This window comes from Papilio xuthus, unplaced genomic scaffold, assembly GCF_000836235.2.
Source record: "Papilio xuthus unplaced genomic scaffold, Pxut_1.1 DF827680.1, whole genome shotgun sequence".
Taxonomy (NCBI): Eukaryota; Metazoa; Arthropoda; class Insecta; order Lepidoptera; family Papilionidae; genus Papilio; species Papilio xuthus.
The window spans coordinates 6081837-6106471 of record NW_013530969.1 but is presented as its reverse complement, the minus strand read 5'-3'; the positions used below and the strand labels follow the sequence as shown (position 1 = coordinate 6106471).

Here is a 24635-nt window from a genome sequence, read left to right as displayed (position 1 = left end):
TAACTAAAGTAACTAAAAATCTAGTTATGTTATCTTAAGCCCGTGACACCCTCGGCGCGAAATAATAGAAAAGTTAATTGTATATTATTAGAAGAATATTAAAAAAAAAAACTTAATTAGTAGTCTATGTGTTCTTTCTACATTTATGCCAAATTTCAGCAAGACCCATGCAGTCGTTCTGGAGATAACTCATACAAACATTTATCCACCCATCTGTACATCCAAACATTCGCATTTATAATATTAGTAAGAAGTATGGATCGATAGATGTTTGTTAGAAGGTATATCTAGAACGGCACAGATCTTAATGAAATTTGGTACAGATGTAGAACATAGTTTGGAAGAATATACTAATTAAGTTCTTCCAATGCCGTGCGGACGGAGCCGCGGTACCTATGTATATTTAGGTAACTTTTATTTTGTTTACAAGGAGAACAAATTAAACTTGTTTTTGTTTCACGTATATCATGTTTTTCTGATGTTCAATAATGGTTTTTTTTAAAGAAAACTGGTAATATTACAAACCACCGTTACTAAACGCAAACAAAACATAACACATTAAATAAAAATTCTTAACCATAAGCGTGTGAAACAATTGAATACACGTTACGATACAAGTTAAGGCACACCATAAAATTATAAGATGTTAGGGTGACCATAGATTTGGAATTTTGTAGGATTTACTACAATTTAAATAGTTAACGATAACCAATACGACTTGGGGACCTTCAAGAAGCGAGTATACCATTTCCTTAAGACCGGCAACGCATCTGCAGTTCCTCCCAGATGTCCATGGGTGTCGTTGATCACCTCGGTGTTCTTCCGCCCGTTTGCCCCCTTCTCTTATTAAAAAAAGTTAAAATAATGCTTATTACAAAATTCATATTATTGTTATTTTTTTGTATAATTAAAAAAGTACTAATAATCACGTATTGTTTTTTGATATTATTTGAGTATAATAAAGGGCACTTAATTAAAAAAAACTCCTGACTGTTGAATCTATGATTGAAACTAAATTTACAATATTCAATGTTACCTTGGCTTCTTAACTAGTGAAAAGATGTATGCATGAAATATTGTCCTGATATTTCACCGTACAATATGGTGCGTAGCTAATAGTAGCCTGTAATACGAGGAGTTGTGCGACAAAAAAGTAACGCGAGAGGCGCGTTGTCTGCCCGTTATGGTAAACTGTTAAGCAAGTGTCGACACATGATTGAATACATAGCTATGGATCCTTAGTACATGTTTATAACAAACACGAAATCTTCCTGTGAGTGTATTTTTTGCGTATACTAAAAACCAATATTTGTTTGTCCTCTACAGTGTCGTCTTTTACAGTGGTAGAGCCCGCTTTAACATCTTCGCACGCAACGCATATGCAATTCCGTATGTCTATGGGCAACGGTCACTTCGCTATGTCAGCGATTTCAGGTGACCGCTCGTTCGATTGCCACCTTATGATATAAAAAAAAAATATAAGAGTTCAAATAGTTATGAAAAAAAATAGCATGTTGGTAGTCCAAAAATAGCAAATGGTAGACGTAACATTTGGTACTAATTGGACACACCGCTTAGTTAGTAATAACGTCAACAATAACCACGTTACCCCAGTCTGTGTAATACACTGCAAGTTAAATTAATTAATTTACTTCATTAACTAAGATTAATTATTGACCTTCTAATATTACGTTTAATTCAGTTGGGATTAACTTTTTGATTACGAAATGTTTTATATAAAATTCTCGTGTCACAATTTTCGTTCCTATACTCCTCCGAAACGGCTTGACCGATTCTTATGAAATTTTGTGAGTATATTGAGTAGGTCTGAGAATCGGCCAACATCTATTTTTAATCCCGTGCGGACGGAGTCGCGGGCGACAGCTAGTTATATATAAAATTTACTCGGTATGAAAATGCTGACAAGAATTGTACTCGTATTTAGATATGAGAAAGAACGTTGATATTTTAGTTCAAGTTACTTGAAGTAAGTTATTAGTAAGTTATTTGAATATATACTTACTATATATTAGTTACTTTTCGAGAAGATTTATGTTAGTACTATCATTAATTTATAGTCCAATTACGACAAACTTCAGTTAGTGGCACCGCAAATTGCAGAACCCACCTGTTACTACCCCTTTATTAAGGGCGCTGGTTGTCATTAGCTCTCATTTGTGGTACACGATGGCATTTGATTCTGAATTATAGTTTTGGCTTTATTTTAAAACAATTTAACAAAGTCTTCCATAAAATTAGTTAATGATAAAACACCTTAGTTAATTTCATTGGTAAACATTCGGTCCGAATAGGCATTTAAGTAACAAACATTGGAAACTCCTTCGAAATTCCTTCCTTACTTACCGTGAGTTTCTGAGACCAATATTCTTCTTTAAACATCTCTGTTTCATCAAAGACTGGCTATAGAACGCGACTCCATCTGCGCTGATTAAAAAAATGCTTAGTAGCCTCAGTTCTACCAGACTATATTCTATATGTATGCCAAATTTCATTGAGATCCGTTCAGCCGTTCTAGAGATACCTTCAAACAAACATCCATCCATCTAAACATTTGCATTTATATTATTAGTTAAACAAGGATGTTGATATATTATATACCGAGATTTTGAGCTCAGAAACCAACCATTACTGGTGAGAAATTAAGGCAGACTCGACTTTGTGGCGACATGTGGAACAAAGCAGGTATGAGATGAAATATGAAGACGTTAGAATTATTTTTTTCATATTCAACTTTGCCCCAGTTTCTAATCAACGGACGTTTTTTTTATAATGAGGCCTTGCTCTAGACTTTTGCGTTACGCTAAACTATCCATTGTTGGGACTTTAAAGGCGAGATTAATTCGTCAACTGTCACAATGAAAATGCATTGTGTTCGTTTGAATTATATTATTTAGCATTGTTTGTTGTATTGTTTAGTATGCATTATTATTTGAATAAAGGATAGGATTACTTCGTCTCTGTAACGTAAATACGAAAAACACTTTATCAAAATAACTTACATCACAATTCGGATAAAGCATTAAAAATTAGAGCGTCGGTGGCTCAGATCAAGCACTTGACTTGCAATCTGCAAGTCCTGGGTTCGAATCTCGCAATGTACCAATGTGTTTTTTCATTTCTGATTTACATCTATACATTTATCTAACGTTCTTACGGTGAAGGATAACATCGTGATGCAACCTGCACATATCTGAGAAGAAATTCAAAGATATGTATGAAGTCAACCAACCTGCACTTAGCCAGCGTGGTTGACTATGGCCTAGTCACCTCTAACTTAGGGTAGGCTCCGAGCCACGAGCTCCGAGGTAGCTCGGTGGGGACGTATAGTGAGCTGATGACGATGATTAAAAATATCTAGTTTGATTATTTTTACTTAATTAATTAATTTCAGTACTTTTCTTAAACTGTAATATAGTGTACGATTGTGTAAATCTTACTAATATAAATACGTTAAGAGAACACACATAGGCCGCTAATTAAGTTGCGGGCAACATCTAGCTGTATTTTTTTGCTTTTATTACATTACAAACAAGCCAATGTTATACAAAAGCTGTTTTATATTCTAAGCATTTGATAAATATATTAATTTATTCAGTAGTCCACGCATAGGGAAAACTATTGAAAACTAGGTTAATACGGACGGCATTTTCTTCTAAGGTAAAGACGTGTCAAGAGTAAAGTTACAACTCACATAAGCAATCGGTGGACATGGATTAAATAACACAAATTTGGACTCTATAACAATGACCATAAGGATTATAATGTGTAAATGTATTTTATGTAAATTCATATAAATACGATCAATGGAATTCTAAGAGGGTTTTACAAAGAGAGTTAAGAAACTGTAACGTAATTAAATTAGGTCGAATTAGATACGAGTCGTATAATAATATTAATTACAAGTTTGTTATAACTTAAGTACACAGAAATCTCCTTCAAAAAGATATAGATTATAAGCTTACGTAAGAGTAAATAATAGACGGTGATCTAAACGTAAGATTTTTGGGGTTGTCTTCTAAGCTACTTGATTTGGCACGCCTGTAGCAAGAGTACTCCTTTACGCGGCGTGCCAACTCAAACTCCGGGTATACTTTTTTCGATTTTAAATTATTAGAAGAAATATTATAAACTATAAAATGTTCAGTAAAGATTTTACGGTCCATAAAATTGATAGAGTCATCACAATATATCGACCAGCTGTTAATATTACGTGAGTCAAAATGAGTTTACTTTTTCTCGGACGCTTAAAGTCTCACTGTGTCAGTATGCCAAGGTATTCCATTTAAAATTGATGAATTCTTTACCTGAGTAAAACAACAATTTGAAGTATATTCTAAATTAGACACGCTTCGATTATTTTATATTTAGATATTTAGAGACTTTTATATTGATTGTTATACGACAGAACATAATGACCTATTTTAAGATCGATCCGAAGGTAATTGTAATAAACGATATATCGAGTTTTCGTTAGCTATACTAAGTTAGTACTATATTAAAATGATAATTAAAAATATCTAATACTAGCTGTCGCACGCGACTCCGGCGGCGCGGAATTAAACAAAAACTATTGGTCACAGCGTAATGTTATATAGCCTAACGCCTTCCTCTATCTACTAACGTCGGACTATCCAACAAAAGAAGTTTTCAAATCGAACCAGTAGTTCATGAAATTAGCGCGTTTAAACAAACAAACAAACTCTTCCGCTTTATAATATTTGTGTTTCACATTACTGTTTGTAATTTTTGACATTTTTTTTATGCAAAAAACAATTGCTATCAGCAATTGATTCATCGCTAACAATAAAATCTACATAGTTTTAATTCATGTAATGTTATAATATTTTTTATAATTACACAGAAAAAAGTTATGGCGCTGTTATATTCGTCTACAATCAATCATAAACCGATGGAGAATCGATTACTTGGTTTGGGGAACGTTAAATCGTAATAGGGATTGTGCGCCGTAAATTTTACCTTTTTATTACTTCGAAATCGTGATCTTTCCCGCCAAGAAGTAATAATTGATGGTTACTCGGCAACTTTCAATATAGATAAAGGCACAAACAGACAGGCGTACTGGTCTAGATTGAATAGAAAGTAAAGCTATGACAAAACAATGCACCATTTAGCTTTGGACTTTCACTTAGTGCTACCGAAACAAAGACTTTTGTGTAAATGTAACGAGATAGTCTTAATATGGAACAAAAGGCGATCGCGTACGTAATTTTGACGACTTTTGAACGCATTGTATTGGTTTGCTGGAGGAAATTTATATAACATCTTTGTGTAGCTAAACTAAGCACGAAGACATTATACATGAAGCTTTAAAAATATAGATTTCAGGATGTTATTAAACTGTCTCAACATATAATAAGAGAATTTAACTGAATTTAATTTAACTTATATTATAAAGAGGAAAGATTGGATTGTTTGTATCGAATAGGCTCCACTATTGAGTCGATTAGAAAATTTCCTTCATTGTAGAGAAGTTACACTATCCCTAGGTAACAGACTATATTTATTATTAGATTTTTTTTAATTCTATGCGAGCAACTGCTAGTGTTATATATTTTTAGAACGAACGAACTTCTGACACGAACGAATTTGTGTCAGAAGAAACTAGGTTTATAAAGCTTTATTAAGCTGAGCAATTGAACAATTTATTTTTTAATAATTTCTCTCCGATTATTATCTATGGTTATTAATCAGTATTTAATCTATGGTTTTCACAAGATTCAGATAATAAATTTCTCCGCTACTGTAGTCAAAATATGTATGTAAAATTGCAAATTATTCCCATGTCGTAAGAAAGTTTGTAAAAATTTATGACGTAAGCAGAACAAAAGCGAACGTGGTAGTAAGAGAAATTATCACATTCTGTTTCCACTGACGAAACATACAAAAGCATGTCTTCTCTTTTATTCTCTTTGATAAAACTGAGACAAGTTTATGTTTTTGTACAAGTGTTAGTGAGAACCTAAACCGACTAACATAAAAGAAAGCGTACTGTATTTTACACATGTCTGGGAATTGATACTGTTAAATTCGCGTTAATTAACGAAATTCTGTTATTGCCAGATCGGAATTTGTATGTTTGCATTGCAAAATTATCAAGCACAGTTCAATTTATGTTTTCAAAAGCAAATATGTAACATGCGTATTACATTTGCTAGCATTGCTTTTTAAAAGCAACCCAGGAATGCAATTTTTACGGGCATGTTTTTAATATGTGGGTTTGCATTGTGAACTTGAAGCCCCGACATAACCGATTCGTTTCGTATTTACCGGAGTAACATATGAATATATTATTAATATTTAACAAGTGACTTAAGTACAGGACTCCGTTCGCGAGGATTTATAAAAAGCTTAATTAGTAGCCTATGTGTTCTTCCAGAATGTGCTCTACATCTATGCCAATTTTCTCTGAGATCTTAGTTCAGTCATTCTGTAGATATTTTATAACATTCGCATTTATAATATTAGTAAGTTTAACATATTTTAATTTCGTTAATAAGTTTAATTACATATATAAATATATAACACAAATATGGCGTCGTTTATTAGTTATTTTTAATCAATAAGCTCTCAGTATAATTGCAAGCTCCTACATCTTGTTAATATTTCAGTGGTGTTTGAGCGGTCCATTAATCGAATCTAAAGTCGGATGTGAGCCACTTAGCGGCCTGCATACTTAATATCCAGATGTAGTCAGGGAAAGCCAGGTTAATGCAATGAATTTTTATACTTATGAAATAAGTAAATTATGAAAAGTATAAGATTTTCTTATTTTCAATGAGGTACTTAACCTGCCTGAAAATAACAACTTTGAATACGGCCATTGTCAATCTTGCTAATCTTAATTTTAACATAATTAATGCGAATTTTTAGATGATGGATAGATGTTTGTTTGGTATCCGCGGAACGGCTCAACGGATGTCTATGAAATTTGGCATAGATGTAGAACATAATCTTGAAGAACACATAGGCTAATATTTTTAATTGCGTTGGGACGGAGTCACGGGCGACGACTAGTTACATTAATTGATAATTTTGTTCACCATGTCTTTACTTTGTTAATACGATAAAATTACTCATATGTTTTTATACGTTACAATTGTAGAAAAAATGTTTACGATCTCTGTATATTGTTACATGAATAACACTTAACCAAATATTTGCTATTCTTGTAAGAACAAATGGTTAGATTCCAGACTCGTATATAACAGCTGCGTCGCCTGTTCAAAGATATATTTCTGTCTTCTCGGAATATTTTTTGTGGTGATATCTCTTGAGATTTATATTAAACGCGTTTTCGATGAATATTTATATAAAAACTGATTTGTTTTACGAGAATTTTGTAAGAAATCAAATGATAACATTCATTTTAAGGAGTAACAAGGATTGTATATTAGATTATTCAGAAAACAACGCAAATTTGAAAACATTTTGTAGTAATTTAAAGAGTTTTACACTTATTCTATCCTAAAGTAATCGGTAGACTAAAATATCTTTGTCACACTGGTTTTTCTCACTTACAGTTTTTATGCTAGCTCAAACTGTCGCTTAGTGTAGCTTCTTTATGCTAAAATGAATCCCTCAGTGACCGTTAAATGATTGAATTTCATTCCCAAATATTTTCATAACTTTTGTATATTTATTCAACGTAAAATATCTGTAGATAAAGACATGTAGAAAGGCTTTATACATTCGCATGCGAAGCCAGTGTTGTACTGTAACGCAATATGTCGAGCAACGCGAATATGTTCCGGCCCCGATTGCCAAGTTATCAAAGCACGTGCCATATTGTGCATGCTTGTATTCAACTCGCTAAGAGAAGTTACGTATTCTTTTTTGCTGTTTGAACTGTCACTTGTCTATTTTTTTTAAAGACAAAAACCATGTTTGAAATCAGCTATGCTTTTTCTAGATTAAATAATGTTCACCGCATCTACCACGGGGAGTGCTCTGAAGAATTGTTTGGAACGATTCCTGCCGCCGAGTTCCGTCATCGGACGACACGACAGGTTCCATCCACACCATCTCCATGGCTGGCAATCCACAACCGTGCGGTTTGCGCGAAACTTCCTGCTTCGCACAGCAGCGTTGTGGAATGGTCTGTCCTCGGCTGTATTTCCAAACCGCTACGACTTAGGGTCCTTCAAGAAGCGAGCTTATCACCATCTCAAAGGCAACGCATCTGCGGTTCCTCTGGGATTGCTGATGTCTATGGGCGTCGTTTAACACCTCGGTGTTCCCGCTGCTCGTTTGCCCCCTTCTGTTATAAAAAAAAATGTTATGGTTTTCTGTAGTTCTGCCAGATATAAGGTTTGCTACTGTTATTTCGTTTAAAAACCGATTTTGTATTAAATGGTTTTTACAGAAGTTCCTTTTGTTCAAGTAGACATTTCTTATAGAAGATATCATTTTATTGAGCGAAATTCCTTACTAAAGTTGTAACAATTGTTTATCGAAACGAGTAAACGTGAAACGGGAAAATATTAAAGGAAAATATCTCGCTCTTATACGACAATTGCCTGGATTTTCGTTGAGATGTTTCAGTTGTTGGGATATTATTTTTTTTTATATTTCTATTTGTATTGTACGTCTCGGCTTTTAGTGGAATGTAACAAGTAATTTAGCATATACGAAGTAATATTATTCATTACTAAAATAACATTAAGGGGAATAGAAATAATATCTATATAAATAAATAAAATATTCATAAATAAAATCTTACTAATATTATAAAAGCGAAAGTTTAGATGGATGGACGTTTGTTTAAAAGTATCTTTAGAAGGGCTCAACGGATTTTGATTAAATTTGGCACACATGTAGAACATGGTATTTAAAAATGGAATGTATCATTTTTTTAATTCACCTCGGACGGAATCGCGGGCGACAGCTTACATTTAATAACTTTATGTAAGTAAAAAATGTGATGCATAAATTCAAGTGTAGGTTAGTAAATTCGTGAGTAAAGTAGAATCGTGCTTTAATAAACAAATATAATATCAATTTAAAAATTTACTATAGAAAACATAATATGGCGGTGTAAAGTCACGAATACAACGAAACGTATTGTTTATTTCGCAAACAGGTGCAGTTGCGACAAACATAACGTTAGGTATACAACTCACGTAGTTCTGATAAGTCGACGTCACTACGAATAGGTTAGGAAATAAGGCTAGACAAAGAACAGGAACTTAAAATACATTTAAAGGAGTATTAGTGAGAATAGCCAGCATTTAATTGTGTAAACTAAGCTTAAAAGTCATATTAGGTATTGCAATAAAAATCTCTGAACACCTTTATAAAGACTAGATATTACGATTAATTAAAATATCAGATGATTTTAATAGAGTCAATGTTGTCAGATTTAAGTAGTTGTCTTGAGATTTATTTGACACTAGCTGTCGCCCGCGACTCAGTCTGCGCGAAATCAATAAATATAATAAATAGCCTATGTATTATTCAAGACTATGTTCTATATGTATGCCAAATTTCATCAAAATCCTAGCAGCCGTTCTGGAGGTACCTTCAAACAAACATCCATGTATCTTAACATTCGCATTTTTAATATTATAATAGTAAGAAGTAAGTTATTGCTTTGTTAAATGATAACAGATAACAATATACATCATCATCAGCTCTACCCTAAGTTAGGGGTGATTATGTCATAGTCAACCACGCTGGCCAAGTGCGATTTGGTTGACTTCACACATATCTTTGAATTTCTTCTCAGATATGTGCAGCATCACGATGTTTTCCTTCACCGTAAGAACGTCACCGAATAATATACATCCGCGAAATAAAACATAAGGATATTTATGTTGTGTACAAATGTCCTGTTTCATATTTGTTTAGGTTACGTTTGTTTACTTAAATTTCAATATAAAGCAAAATAAGAACACATATTTAAACAAGAAATACAAATATTAAGTAAAAAGGGAAAAAAAATCAACAAAATATATTTCCTTGTAATTTTTTTGCAAATATTTTTCCTTCTTACTTAAATTGTCAACACTGTTGGGTTATTACTTACGGTTCTTTAATTTGGCTGAGTTATCTCTAGTGAGATACTCAGTGAGAATGTTCGCTGGGGGATATATTTTAGCTACGTATTCTGTTAATTAACCCGTGTAGTTAATTTCACTTTCCGGGTTCTTGATACGTCAGCGGTTTTTAGAATAAATACGAGGAATAATTTACTAGCTACTTTTGTAGCAGTGCTCTATAATAATATAAGAGTAAAGATATGATTGTTTGCATTGAATAGGTTCCGAAACTACTGAACCGATTTGAAATTGATTTGTTCAAATTAGTTTAGCTGTCTAGAGGGGGAACGCTGCCAGTATCTTCGGGACCTTGCCTAAAGGGACTCCTTTTAATAACATATTTTAGTGAATTATTCGTTTTTTTTAATACCTTATTATATATCATAGATTTAAGACTATATGTAATTATAGAAATAAGGATATATAATATAATAAACTTAATTATATTTATTGAGGTAATAAAATTTGTGGTCTTTGTTCAAATAATGTAACTTAGCTTTTCAACTATCAAAAATTTATAGTTTTAAAGAACACAAAAATTTGATTACTCCTAAAAACGTCTGCACGTTTATCAAAATTAAAAATTAATTAAATTAAATGACCAATGAAAGTATTTTTTTTACTACAATTAAAGAAATTAAATCCAGCCAGACTTCTTAAATAAGATCCGTAAAGGAAATGGCCAGCAATAAAAACGGAATAATGCTCGTTTAATGGTAATTTTAACTTTGTAATCATTACATATACAGACGAAACAAACGTACATACAAGGAAGTAGTGTCAACGACACGAAGAATGACTGTCTGTCATGACGGACAGGTAAACAACCCGCATGGCTAGGGCTGACACCTCTTTGGGTTTAACGCGAATTAAAAGTCCGTCCATATTTGGCGAATGCGCAGAAGTTCATAAGTTGTTGATAGATGTAGACACACTCTTAGCCCTCATTCGCATAGACGCTTTTTTATACGGTAAGGCAGTAGCATCCGGCAGTACTTTGCAGTTGCATTTTAAGCGCTGGGCAAACGTTAACAAGCGTGATTTTAAAGAGTTCGTCGATAAAGAGCCGCCAATGATGAGTTTAAGCGCGGCGTTTGAAACACGCCCGTTTAAATTAGGGCTTCAGGGTATGTAAAGTGCAAGTGTATTTGGGTCACGAATTTAATGTGCACATCTTCGGGTCAGAGTGATTAATGGATCGTTGATAGTCATTTATTTTTCGTCTTTACTAAGTATTACAAGTCGACGTTGTTTTGCCGTCTACCAACGAGTCAAGGATTGACAAGTCGCTCGTCGTTTGCCAGCCCTACATGGTACGAAAAAAAAAAGTTAATTGCGCGAAACCGTCGAGGAATTTAATTCCTTTGAACCGTTCCCTCGAGTTGTGAATGAAGAACGCATCGCTGGACCCCATTAAATTATGTCAATTGAAATGTTTCACAAAGAGGATTGTCTTCAGATTACTAAGAAACTTTCTCTTTTAAAACGACGATTGTTTTTTATTGTGATATATTTTAAAATGATCTTGTGTATAGTTACTTTTTTGCGTTGGTGATGGTTTTAATTGATGTAATTAAGAATTATGATAACTCTACTATGTACTTATAATACATAGGTACTCATACCTATCGTACATATACATCTACATAGATTCTAAACATTTTCATTGCAATTTAATTGGCATTCAATATATTATATTATATAATACATAAAAATGTTTTTATATTTTCAACTTGTATTGCTTTCTTTTATCCTTTATTTGCTATTTCGTATAGATTATTAGATATTATATATCGTTTAAGCTATAAAAGACAAAGCAAACAAATATATAAAACAATTTGAATTCAAATGGTCGCTGCAGCAAACTCGACGCTGACAATCCCACTCAACCGTTATGTAAAACAAAGTCAAATTTGAAATTTAACTTATTCTATGACTAGCTGTAGTCCGAGACTCCGTCCGCGCGGAATTAAAAAAAAAATATTAGTAGCGTATGTCAAATTTCATCTAGACCTAAGCAGCCGTTCTGGAGATACCTTCTAACAAGCATCCATCTAAACGCTGACGCGCGTCAGTCACGTGCCTTATCGAAAGTTATTGTCAATTCCACAGTTCGAAGTTCGTTATGGAATCGTTTCGGAGCGAATGCACTTTGTCTAACCCCACAGAGATTCTAAATGTGTCGACAAAACGTTTGACTTCACTATAATCTCGAAAACAGATCGCAATATCAACTTGCAGTCTCGCTTTGTGTGCATTTTAACTTGAACAGCTGATTGCTCGTTATAGTAGCTCGTTTCATTTCCAATTGCTAACGTAGGCATTGTTATCTCGGCGAACGAGCTCTTTGTTTTACGTTAAACCGGCGAATTACGCCGATAAACGGAGTTAATGTTTTCTTCTGGTTATTTCGTTATTGAATAGATTCGAAAGGTTGTATTATTCGACAGATTATTTAGCAAGAAACTTAGACTTATATTATTGGTTTAATTCTTCCTTGAAGTACGCATTAAGATACAGGTTTACGAAAGAAAAAGTGGCAAAATCGTTGAAAAACACACATCAATCTGCATTAGTAGTGTTACAATATGATTCTTTTGTAATTCTTTAAAACTTGTCGTCATCTCACTCCTTATCTTTGAGAAAACAGAGTTTAGAAAAATGAGTTTTTGTTATGTTTGATATTGGTCTCAGAAACCCACTATTAATGTCACGATTAGTATGCAGTATAAACACAAACGTGTATTCTAATTTAGGATTGTTACCAACCTTGTTGAATGTCAAATTAAAAATCGAATAGGTCAAACAGTTTTAATAATAATCCAAATTCAAGCACAGGTAAGGGAACGTACCCATACTACTTGACCCGTTTAAGGGGGGCGGGGGTTTAGCGGAGTCTTTAAAATACTACAGTCAGACACAGGAGCGGGGGGAGTCTTAGGTTTTTGTGACGTAGTCGTTAGTTGTTCTTTTTCATAATACATAATTCACTAGTAATTTAAGTATGCATGCAGTCTTTAAAAAACTTAGAAAAAACTAAAAAAAATAGGTCGCGTAGTATGGGTATGTTCCCTAAGTTGCAAATCTAGACTTTCATGGTCTGTTGCTAATTATTATGCACGTTGTCATAGCAACAAATATCATTGTTGATTTTAAAAGCATTTAAACCTGCTTGAATAAAACTCGGTGGAATTTTTTACGAATGATCGAAAGCCTATATAATGCAATTGACCTTTTTGGAGCCACTTTATGTTTTATGTTGATTTAAGAATTATCTGTAACCAATACGATTGAGTAACCGGATCCGTTTGTTTTTATGCAATATTTTTTTATGTTTTAGCGTCTATTGAAAAGTTTTTGTTTTTAGGATTGCACAAAAGTTTTATCTTAAAGTCGATCTTAATGTTTGTTGAATTAATTTACTTGTTTGAATCAATTTATCTAAAGATATTAGAGAGGTGATATCATTGTGGGTTTTTAAGACCAAGATTTACGTTTAAAACATATTGTTATCTCTGTTTTGCCAAAGATAATAGGGATAACGATATGTTTTATACAGAGATTTTGGACTCAAAAACCAGCGATCAGAAGGATAAAGTCGTCAATTTTATACATATTTTTAGACATTATTAGTTAGAATCATATGGCGCGAATGTCGTGCTATTGTTACAAAGTCCATTGTCAGAATGAATAGTGAGGGGGACATAAACGTCGACATTTTAGTAAGGCTAGTGTTGAGTCAATACACTGGCTTATTTTCGGATTTTCTTCCTAATAATATTTACCACAAAGCCGCACGGACGTATTCTTTTATTCTGCATTTTTTTTTTATTACAAAGTAATAAAAGCTTCCCTCGATCAGTTTGTAATTTAACTTGATGGCGTTCGCACGTGCAGGCTTCTCTATTTTTTATATTACTGTAATTGTTTTAATTCGATTGGACTACGTGATCCGAAGCGTAATGACACTCTGAAGCCTCCCTGATATTGAAATTCCAATTAACTTATAAAAAAACAAATGAAACGGACAATTCTTTGCTTTGACTGTACCATTAATGTAATTTTACGTTTACCTTTGTCCGTGAGGAATTAAAAAAACTTAGTAAGTAGACTAGTCTTCTTCCAGACTATGTTCTACATCTTAAATTTCATCGAGATCTAAGCAGCCATTCTGGAGATACCTTCTAACAAACATCCAACCATTTAAACTTTCGTATTTATAATATTAGTAAGATTATCTTTAAATTTAATATAAAAAAGTTGTTTTTCGTGACCTTTGTTTGATAACTAAGTTCACAGACGAAATGTATTTAAAAGTTATAAACATCGCTTCGCCGTAAACATTCAACTAAGCGTGAGAAAAACTTTGAATGTATCACAAAGTTCAACAAAGTAAACAAAAGCAGTTAAAAATTATCACTTTAAACGTTAATTTAGAATTCCCGTTAACAGAGCACAAATACGTCGGTAGTTTATTTTTCGAGTACTTGTTAATTTCTCAAAGTTACTTAACTAGTATACTCAGTTTCTATAATTAGAACTAATTAAAATTATTTCATTTTTAGAGTTCCGTACCTCGTAGGAAAAAAACGGAACCCTAATAGGATCACTTTGTTGTCTGTCCGTCTGTCTGTCAAGACCCTCTTTTAAATAATTTTGTAGTCATATTTGAGGTTAAAATATTGCAATTTGTTGTTTTTCTTAATTGAAATCTAAAAACAAAAGCCGATTGGTTTGGATATCGCTGTCAAATTTCAAGACCTTGATTTTTAGATAGTTTATTTTATTGCCTTGATCACCGACATAGTTTTGGCTTCAAACCTAAATTGTAGATTGTTCGATCTAAATCTATTGTGATTTAAGTCTATTTGAACGCGTTCTAATGCAGTGTAAAAAGCCCCTCCAATGCAGAGTTCGTAGCAAATATAGAAACGTTTTCTTTACAATATTAATTAGAGACCATAGTAATATTTTCAATAGACATGGCAAAGATATTTCTGTACATTTAATATAATTATAAAAGGTTTCTTAATCTTTATTTCTTTTAATAGCATTAGTTTTCTTAGTTAATGCATTTTTATGTATTCTTATATCATTAGAACTTAATTTTTATTCTTAACTAGCGGTCGCCCGCGACTCCGTTCGCGAGGGATTAAAAAAACTTGATTTGTAGCCTATGTGTTCTTCCAGACTATGTTCTGTATGTACGACAAATTTCATCGACATCCGTTCAGCCGTTCTGGAGATAAATTCTAAAACATCACATTTATAACATTAGTAAGAGTAAGAAGTAAGATTAGTAAGATTTGGTTTAAACTAGCTGTTGCTCGCGACTTTGTCTAACTCAGTCCAGCTGTTTCTGAGATTACAGGGAACAAACGCAACTTGCGGACAGACAGACAAAAAAAAATTAAATATAAGTTTTATATATATGTACAAAATATGATTTAAATAATTTTGATATTATATTCAGAATAATTTTGATTTATTATTCAGTTTATTAAAATACTATTAAAACTGTACATTGTACGACATACGAGATAATTTCTTGTTGTTCTGATTAAAATTATTCTAAGTTCAAGTGCGAGATATCCCGTTAATATGAGCCACATTGGCAGTGGTCCATTTAACTTCTTGTACGTAATTATGTATTTATGACTACATTTGTATGAATACATAGATGTTTTATACCGTTAATATTTTATGTTTAAATTTACATCTGTTAGAAATTATCATTTAACTAGCTGTCGCCCGCGACTCCGTCTGCTCGGAATTATAATAAAAAATATATTAGCATACATGTTCTTCTAGACTATGTCTTATTATGTCAAAGTTCATCGAGATCCGTACTGGAGATACCTTCAAATAATCATCTTATACATTCATTAAACCTAGGCTACTTATTAAGTTTTTTTTTAATACCGCGCGACCGGAGTCGCGGGCGACAGTTAGTTATTTTAATATTTAATTTATTATGTTTATTTCATTTTATTCTATTAATAAAATGTTACTTATTTATTCCGATCAGATTAATTTGAGCACCCTTTTAAGCTAAGACTGTTGATCCTAAAAAAACAAACTAATTTATTTATATCTCCTTGAAGATATTTTTAAAGTGAATTAACAACTTCTTTTTGTTAAGGCTACCCATGATTTTATTATAAGGAAGAGCCTTAATTAGATATGTATCGATCGAGACTTGCACGATTTCGTCCCTCGGGCGTCGTAAAACACGGTACATGTATAATAAAGTGACAAGTTGTAATGCGGTGATCTTTACAAATGCTTCCTTACATTATTAAATAGTCACTAACTTATAAACCACATTTTACAATTGCTATCTAGCTGCCCTAATATGTACGAAATCATATTGCCTTCATTATTTAAAAACTAGTTGACGCCAGCGACTCCATCCGTGTGGGATTAAAAAAAACTTGCCAGCCTACGTGTTCTTCCAGACTATGTTCTACATCTGCGCACAATTTCATCAAGATCTGTTATGCCGATCTGGAGATACCTACTAACTAAAACACATCCATATATTTAAGCATTCGCATGTTTATTAATAAGATAAGAAAAACAATATTTATAATATTTGTTTGTTACTTTTTTAATCCACAATTACAGTACATACAAACTGCAAAAGAGATTAGTTTTAAATACCGTGAATTGATTCTAAAATAAAGACTAAAAATTGATGGTATCTTCGTCTTTCATAATTTCTCAATGTAACAATATTTATCACAGCAATAAATCAAATCTATTTGTCTGACTCGCGATGGTTTTAATTTGTCAAACAATCATTACATCCTGTATAGCTCGGTGGCCGCCCACCCATCCGATTATCGATTTCACGCCGACTTTATAAGTAGTGATTAATTTTAATCATTAGTTACAGGTGGGTTGCGATAGACAAGCTATCGTAATGTTAATTTCACACGAGGAAAGCACAGTGAAAGAACAGTGGATCATGCAGTACTGTCATTGTTTGAATATATACTTACTGTGGACACAATGCAATTTTGTCTCGACGTGTGAGACCATATAATAGTTCTACTGTTCTGCGCTAGTGTGAAACCAACATAAAAGGTACCGCGTGTTTGATTAAAGAAGCTCATGTAAGTTATTGTTTGTTTATTATAAATTGATTGTTATTTGAATAATAATTACAGATATTTGTATATTTAAATTAATTTCTAACCGTTAGTTTTCACTGCTTAAACATCCAAACGATAACGTTGTATCTTAATTTTTTTATATCATAAGGCGGCAAACGAACGAGCGGCCACCTGAAATCGCTGAAATAGCGAAGTGACCGTTGCCCATAGACATACGCAATTGCATATGCGTTGCCTACCTTAAATCGACGGAGGAGAGGATGCACAGAAAAAAATATTTTCTCTTTCCATGTATCCTCTCATCCGGAAAGTCCACTTCCGCTTCCCAGCCCTTCCTCATAAGAAAAAGGGTGGGAAGGGAAAGAGGACTAAATTACACTCCTCCTCCGGGACGTACACTCATCAGACGAAACGCGGAATAGCTTCCACTTCACGCCTGTCTTCTGTGAAAGTACCTCTGTAACGGCTGCATAGATCTCGCTGAAATTTGGCATAGATGTAGAACATAGTCTGGAAGAATACATAGGCTACTTATTAAGTTTGTTTTTAATTCTGCGTGGATGACGCGGGAGACAGCTTGTTTGAATATAATTTTTTTTCACAAATATTCGTGCTAGGTCTACAATAACTGCTGTATACAGTATCAAAACAAAACGTCTAACAAAGCATCAAATAGAGAAACATGTCAAGGGAGTGTCGAACACAATGAAAATTTATTGAATGAAATTACCTTTTCAATTGAAGCATTTGACCGTATCGTTCATGAATACAATATTTACAAAACAATATGTTGTACAATCATATTTGTTTAGTTTTAAATTCGATATGCATAGTTTTCCTGGTTGTTTCCCGTTGGGTCGTTCAAACGAGGAATCGATCGGCCCAACGGTATTTTGAGTCGAAGACCCACTATCATACATTAAGGTTACATTGTTAAGACTTGTATTATAACATATTTTTGCCTTTCTTCTGCCAAAGATAACGATGATAATATGTTTTTACACATGTTTCGGCGATGAAAACAGTTATACATATTGCTATTTACCTTAAAGGATTGCTTTTTGCTAGGCAGTTCGTAACCGAGAAAAGAAAACCAACACTGTTACATAAATATATATAACGTTCTGATTTCGATATCTAAAATAAACTATGTAAATCGCTTTCGAAGCCGCATCAAGTACATAAAGATCGGATCTAGGTACTACCGTCTCAGGGGCCTTTTAAATTCTACCGTTTTATGTTGATATCGGATTATTCAATAATTCTCTAGGGTTAAGGGGTTGAATAAAATTTTGTAACATTACCTAGGAACCGTAAATCGGAGGGTGTAGTCTTATTTTACTTGAAATTTAAAGTTGGAGACACCTTCGTCAAAAGGCACTAAAGGTAAAATATTAAGTATAAAGTCATTTATATCCAAAAGTGTAGGACTTAAAATGATTACACACGACATAAGTCAAAAAAATAAAGCTGTGTTTGTCCCTTTTCAATATTTCTTAAAGCTTTAACCTAGTTATAAATGTATTATAATATTAGTAAGATATATTCTACGGAACCACAGTTGAATAGATAAATACTTATCAAGTTTTCCTTAAGGCGAAGAAACGAGACCACTTTTAATGCAACGCCTAGTTAGAAGGTAGATATATTTTAATTGCCTTAACAGCTAACTTACCTTCCCGTTTTCTACATTACTTACAGTTTAATAAACTTATTTCAAATCAAGTTTTATGATATGGAAAATATTCGCAAAGAAACATCGAAAAAAAAATCGTATTTCGTACATATGAAACTACGCAGTAGATAACGAGAAACATTGTATTTTAACTTTTGTCTGTTTGTATGTCTGTTCGCAATGTCGCGTATTTTTCTGGTAAACACAGGAACAGCTGGACCGATTTTAACACGACTTCGACGTAAAGGTAGGTGATGTACTCTGGCAACCGCTAGCTCTAAATGCAAAGATCAGTTGAGTTTCGCGGGTAACTAAAACTACATAATAACCTAGAACTAAACAGCCACAAGTATGATACCAGTTCGTGTTAAGTTTCTCAAAGTTTCTATTTTCAAGATACAGTTGGGTGTTTTAAGATCAAAAATAAATGTGACAACGCCAAACCTAAAACAATTTTAATCAACGTTGACTTATAGACTCGACCGAAGGTTCTTAGGCTTTTAACTTTTATGGACAATTTAATATAGCGCTTGAGAGCTCTTAATAAAATAAAGGTCCTAATAAAATTTCCTTTGTGCATCAAAATTTATTAGTTCATTGAATTTAATAAACATCAGGATAATCTAAAGTTACAATTCACTTTAACAAAAAGATTCATAGTCCTTATATGGAATGCCTACAGTAATGTCATCCTTAACGTAGTTGATGATAAGATCAGCTGTAGCCCGCGTTACTGTCCGGCCGGGATAAAAAAAAACTTCATTATCTATGTGATCTTCCAGACGATGTTTACATCTATGGTAAATTTCAGCTAGATCCATGCAGTCGTTTTGGATATACCTTCTAACAAACATCCATCTAAACATTCGCATTTATAATATTAGTATGATAAGTAAAAAGAAAGATTTACACTAAGAGACTGCTTAAATAATTTTTTAATCAATTTTCATTGCAAAAGTTCCCATATAATTTAAATGAAAATCGAAATATTTAAGACAGAAAACAGTTTATTAATCTAAATGTTGAGTCTTGAGGGAAATTAAAGACCGTCTTCGCTCATTTATGAAGACAAAATATTTTAATTAAAGAAGGCAAAATATTCTTAAAAGAGCAAAAATAAAAACGTTCCTAAATGATTCTATTAACACATACAATAAAAGCTTTTAATCTTCAAAAAACAATTTAAAATCTTATAGTTTCAATTATATTAACAATCATTAAAAATAAAACAACTATAAAATAATTTAATTTGCACATTTTCTTTAAAATGTTTTTAAAATACAATTAAAATTTTAGTGTTTTATCTACATAGTATGGAGTCAATTTTATAAATCTCGATTTAAAATTTAATTTTTAATATTTAAATTTTATTAATAATTATCATTACTATTAATTCTTAACAATTGATTAGCGTTTTATTGTTAAATTATTAATAGTTTATTTCTTATTTAATAATAATTTAAATTATATTTCAAAATCTTACTTCTTATTTCTTACTTCTTACTAATATTATAAATGCGTATGTTTCGATGGATGTCCTTATCGATCCGCGGATGGGGTCGTGGGCGACCGCTAGTATGTAACATATAGTATCATCGTGAGAACACAACTTGATATCCTGTTCTCAACGATGTTGCTATGTTAGTTAGTATATATATACTTCGTTGTATATAACAGCTAAGTTATTTAAATGATTATGCTAATTGAACATCCTTCTTTAATAACTTCCTGTTCGTGAACATTAAAAATATAACGGTGACTTAATTAAATATCTACTAACTTCTAAATAAATTGTAAAATTGTTATTTTTTTTTCATTTATAATCTGTAACAGACCCCAATGGTTTCATTAGACATTTTATTTTTAGTTCGCAATGTGACTTGAAATATTGTATTAATATATAATTTTTTTATTCACACTTTTAATTACAAGGCTAAAAAAATAAAAAATAGGAAACTTCATGCGTTGTATAATAGTATTCATATATCTTGGCGGCTCTTAAATTCGAGCCGCTGCGCAGAAATCTATTTTAGGTGTAGCGGAGCGTAGCGGGATGCGGGCAGAGATATTTGAAAAGTGCTATTCCCGTAAAGAACTAATATTGGAATTTCGTACTCGTTATTTCTATTTATTCGTAACTACAGAGCGTTTGAACATCTTGAATAGAAATATATTTTAATCTGGAATAGCACATATGCTACATACTGCAGACATAGTTTTGTTTTTAATTCCGGACAAAGTCGCAGTCGACAGCTAGTTTATTAATATGTCAGAAAATGTAAAGCCTCGTTCACATAAGGCTTTAGTTTCACAATGTGACGTCACATTCTCTGCGGTACAAAATACGAATGAAATTCTCTCACATTTTAATCCCTTCTCTGTACGATGAAAGCCTATTATAGGATTATATTTTTCTATATGTTTGAAGCGAGAGCAAGGTCATCTATTTTTATTTTCTCGCACAAGTAAAATTGAATACATTTTTCTGTTGAATTTGATTGTTTAGTGCTATTGTAGAAATGTAGATATAAACAACATAATATGTTTATTTGACATCACTTCTTGAGATCAGATTAGCATCAGATTAATGCAATCACCAAAAATATGTTATAAACTCAAATCAATAAACAAAAATAACAGTAATTTACACGTGATTATAAAGGTAATTATAATGAGTTACGTGGATTGAATAACTGGTGGCTAGCCGAGCGTGTGTGTCGGCGACCTGGCAACGGACATTACGAGTAGATATTGTACGGTTATCGCACTTAATGAATAAACAAAACTCACATGTTACCTTTTTAATTCTACAGGGTTTTAGTCAAAACAATAATATACAGCAGCCGTCGCATCTGGTTCACGATCTTCATATAAAATCGTTCACATAATCCAAAAAAGTGTTTTTAATCGTAGTATTAACTAGTTATTAAGGTAGTCGCTTAGTGTAGATTTCTTTCACTTAATGATATTAAGAGATTTTTTTTCATGTAAGTCACCTTTTTCTTCGTCTTTAAACCTACACCTACTAGTATCTAGGACTGATTTCAAATTTCGATTACGTACGAAAATTTACCTAAAAAAATATTGTTTACATTCCCTAATTATTACAGAGTTTTATATCCGTCATAATAGAGTTCAAACGTTTGCGTTCAAAATGTATTGTCAAGTACAGACATATCTGATTAAAATCTTAATTCATCTCATCGCTAAACAATTAAAAAAAACCTTATCTTATTAATTTGTTGCTGCTGTAATTAATACGATAAAAAACTAAAGTAGAGCTAAAGTGATGTCATTTTCGATAACATTCAAACCTGTTTCATGTTCTTATGTTCGAGTTAATATATTTATACTTTATAATTAATTACAAGAGTATGGGTAAGAAAGAAATGAAATTGTAATTTAATACCTATGTGTTGTTTGCCAAAATATAAATTATTTATAAAGATTCTTGACTTACATCTTAAGCCTGACTTGAGTAAACATTTTTGGAATGCCAACGTTACTGCGTTACTAAAACGGAAAGAGTAACTTATTCAGATGTAGATTATACACTTAAGGATAGTCTTATATGTCTCTAAGTGCAGCTTTAATCTATTTTTTTTTAAGATCGAAATCTCGATGTATAAAACAAAGTCTGGATGAGCTTTGCTCGGTATTTTTTTTTTTAATTGTGTTTTTTGAAAATTATATTTAAGTACGAATTACTAATAAAATGATGAAATATGAATAATATTTTTCGATCTTACCGATAGAAAAAGTTAAGTTTATGTTTAAATTGATTATCGATAAAACACGAATAAAATGACATTTTCTAAAAATGATTCCTAGCTAGATCGATTTATCGCCCCCGAAACCCCCTATATACTAAATTTTATGAAAATCGTTTGGAGCCGATTCCGAGATTCCAATTATATAAATACAAGAATTTCTCATTTAAAGATATAAGATATCGTCATCCCTGTCATTATCTTTGACAAAACAGAGATAACTATATATTGATGATTTTGGTCTCGAAAACTCACGGATGCTACTAACAGTCTATTTTTAAAACATATCTGAGACAGGAAAATCAAATTTGTAAGCAAAAAAAGCTAAGTTATATAATCTTATGTAAAGAAAGAAAAAAATAACCGTTTATGAATTAATAATTTGCTAAGATATAAATTCAACTTTTGACACCAATACCCAGTGGTTGAGTTACAAATTAACATTTTTTATAAATATGCTTAATCGCTAAACGACGCATAAATAGCTTGTAGTATGAAGCAACCGGCTTCTTCAACATTAGCCTGCATAATATGGAATTCTTTGACATCATTGTATATTGTGTTACGTAGTTCTGATATACTTTTAATATAAAATAGTTTAGATAACTACTTGAGCCCTGTTTATATTATGATGTATAAAAAACTCGATGATTCAAAGGTTAAGCACTTAGCTTGTAATCTACAGGTTCAGGGTTCGAATCCACCCATATACCAATGTGTTTTTCCATTTTCGATATGTACATCCAACGTTCTTACGTTGAAAACATCGTGATGCAACCTGCACATATCTAAAAAGAAATTCAGAGATATATGTGAAGTCAACCAACCCACAATGGGCCAGCGTGATTGATGGCCTATTCACCAATAACTTAGGGTAGGCCCACAGTGGGGACGTATAGTGAACTGATGACGAAATGATCAACTTAGATGGATTAACTTTTTACTATTATACTTGAAAATAATATAATCTCTATTTATTGTTTTAGAGGATAATATTATTAATATATGTACGTAAAACTTAAAATTATGTCTCTAACATTAATAAATATTAAATTTCGTTCCGACAAGAATAAACGAACGTCCTAGCTTTTCGTGCGCTCGGAAAATTACACATATGTTTCTACCTGTTACATTTCGTACGCGAATAAATAAAACGAAATGTTAGTAATTTTTAATATACGTTAGCCAACGTAAGGGAAATGTAGAAATGTAAAAAGATTCATCTTAAAATAAAAACAGAGTCATTCAGAATAGTTTAGGTACACCCTTAGTGTAGATTCACTAACTAAGTTAACACTAAGAGATTGCCAGAGCAATGCAGTTAGTTTAACTATATTGTAAATTATGCACGTGAAGAAAATGTTCGTTCAATTTCCAAATATAAAACACTAATATTTAAAATGTGTATGTTCGGATGGGTGAATGTTTGTAAGTTATCACCAGAACGGCTGCATGGATTTCGCTGAAATTTAGCATAAATGTAGACCATAGTCTAGAAGAACACATAGGCTACTAATTACAATCATTTTCTTTTGCGGACAGAGTCGCGAGCTACAGCTAGTATTATCATATACCGATATAAATCATATTAGATGCATGTTACATTGTATCGAAGGCTGCAATTTGGTCGCACAAGGAACCGCAGTATTAATACTGAACTAAGCTTAAAGGTCTGTTGTAGCCTAGGGCATTTGAATACGGCCGCTAAAGTTTCTAGCTACCTTCAGCCAAAGACTATTTATTAATACATTTCTAAGGCGTATCTTAAAATAGGTGCATTAATCTAGCAATTTCTTTCTTTAATTTGAAATTTTCATTAGGTCTATAGAATAGTGTAGACCTAATTTTAAGATTTAATCTCAAACTTTTTCAAACTACGTTATTCCCAAAGATGATACCTTAAAATACCTAAATGAGGCGACAACAAAGCTTTAATTTGTTATACCAATTTACTTTTTATAAGAATAGGATTTTGTTTCTTTTACTTAATTAT

The 24635-nt window shown here is 32.3% G+C and overlaps 1 protein-coding gene across 2 annotated transcripts in view; it reads left to right on the top strand.

The window, feature by feature from the left end:
- Positions 1–24635, top strand: part of LOC106116996 (uncharacterized) — a 62847-nt gene that overhangs the window by 15991 nt on the left and 22221 nt on the right. Inside the window, exon 1 of one of the 2 annotated variants that reach the window (XM_013311063.1) lies at positions 17049–17197. The exons of the other annotated variant lie outside the window; for it this stretch is intronic. The gene's annotated coding sequence lies outside the window, so the exon portion shown is untranslated. Of the gene's footprint in view, positions 1–17048; positions 17198–24635 lie in introns of those variants that run through there. 2 annotated transcript variants of the gene reach the window in all.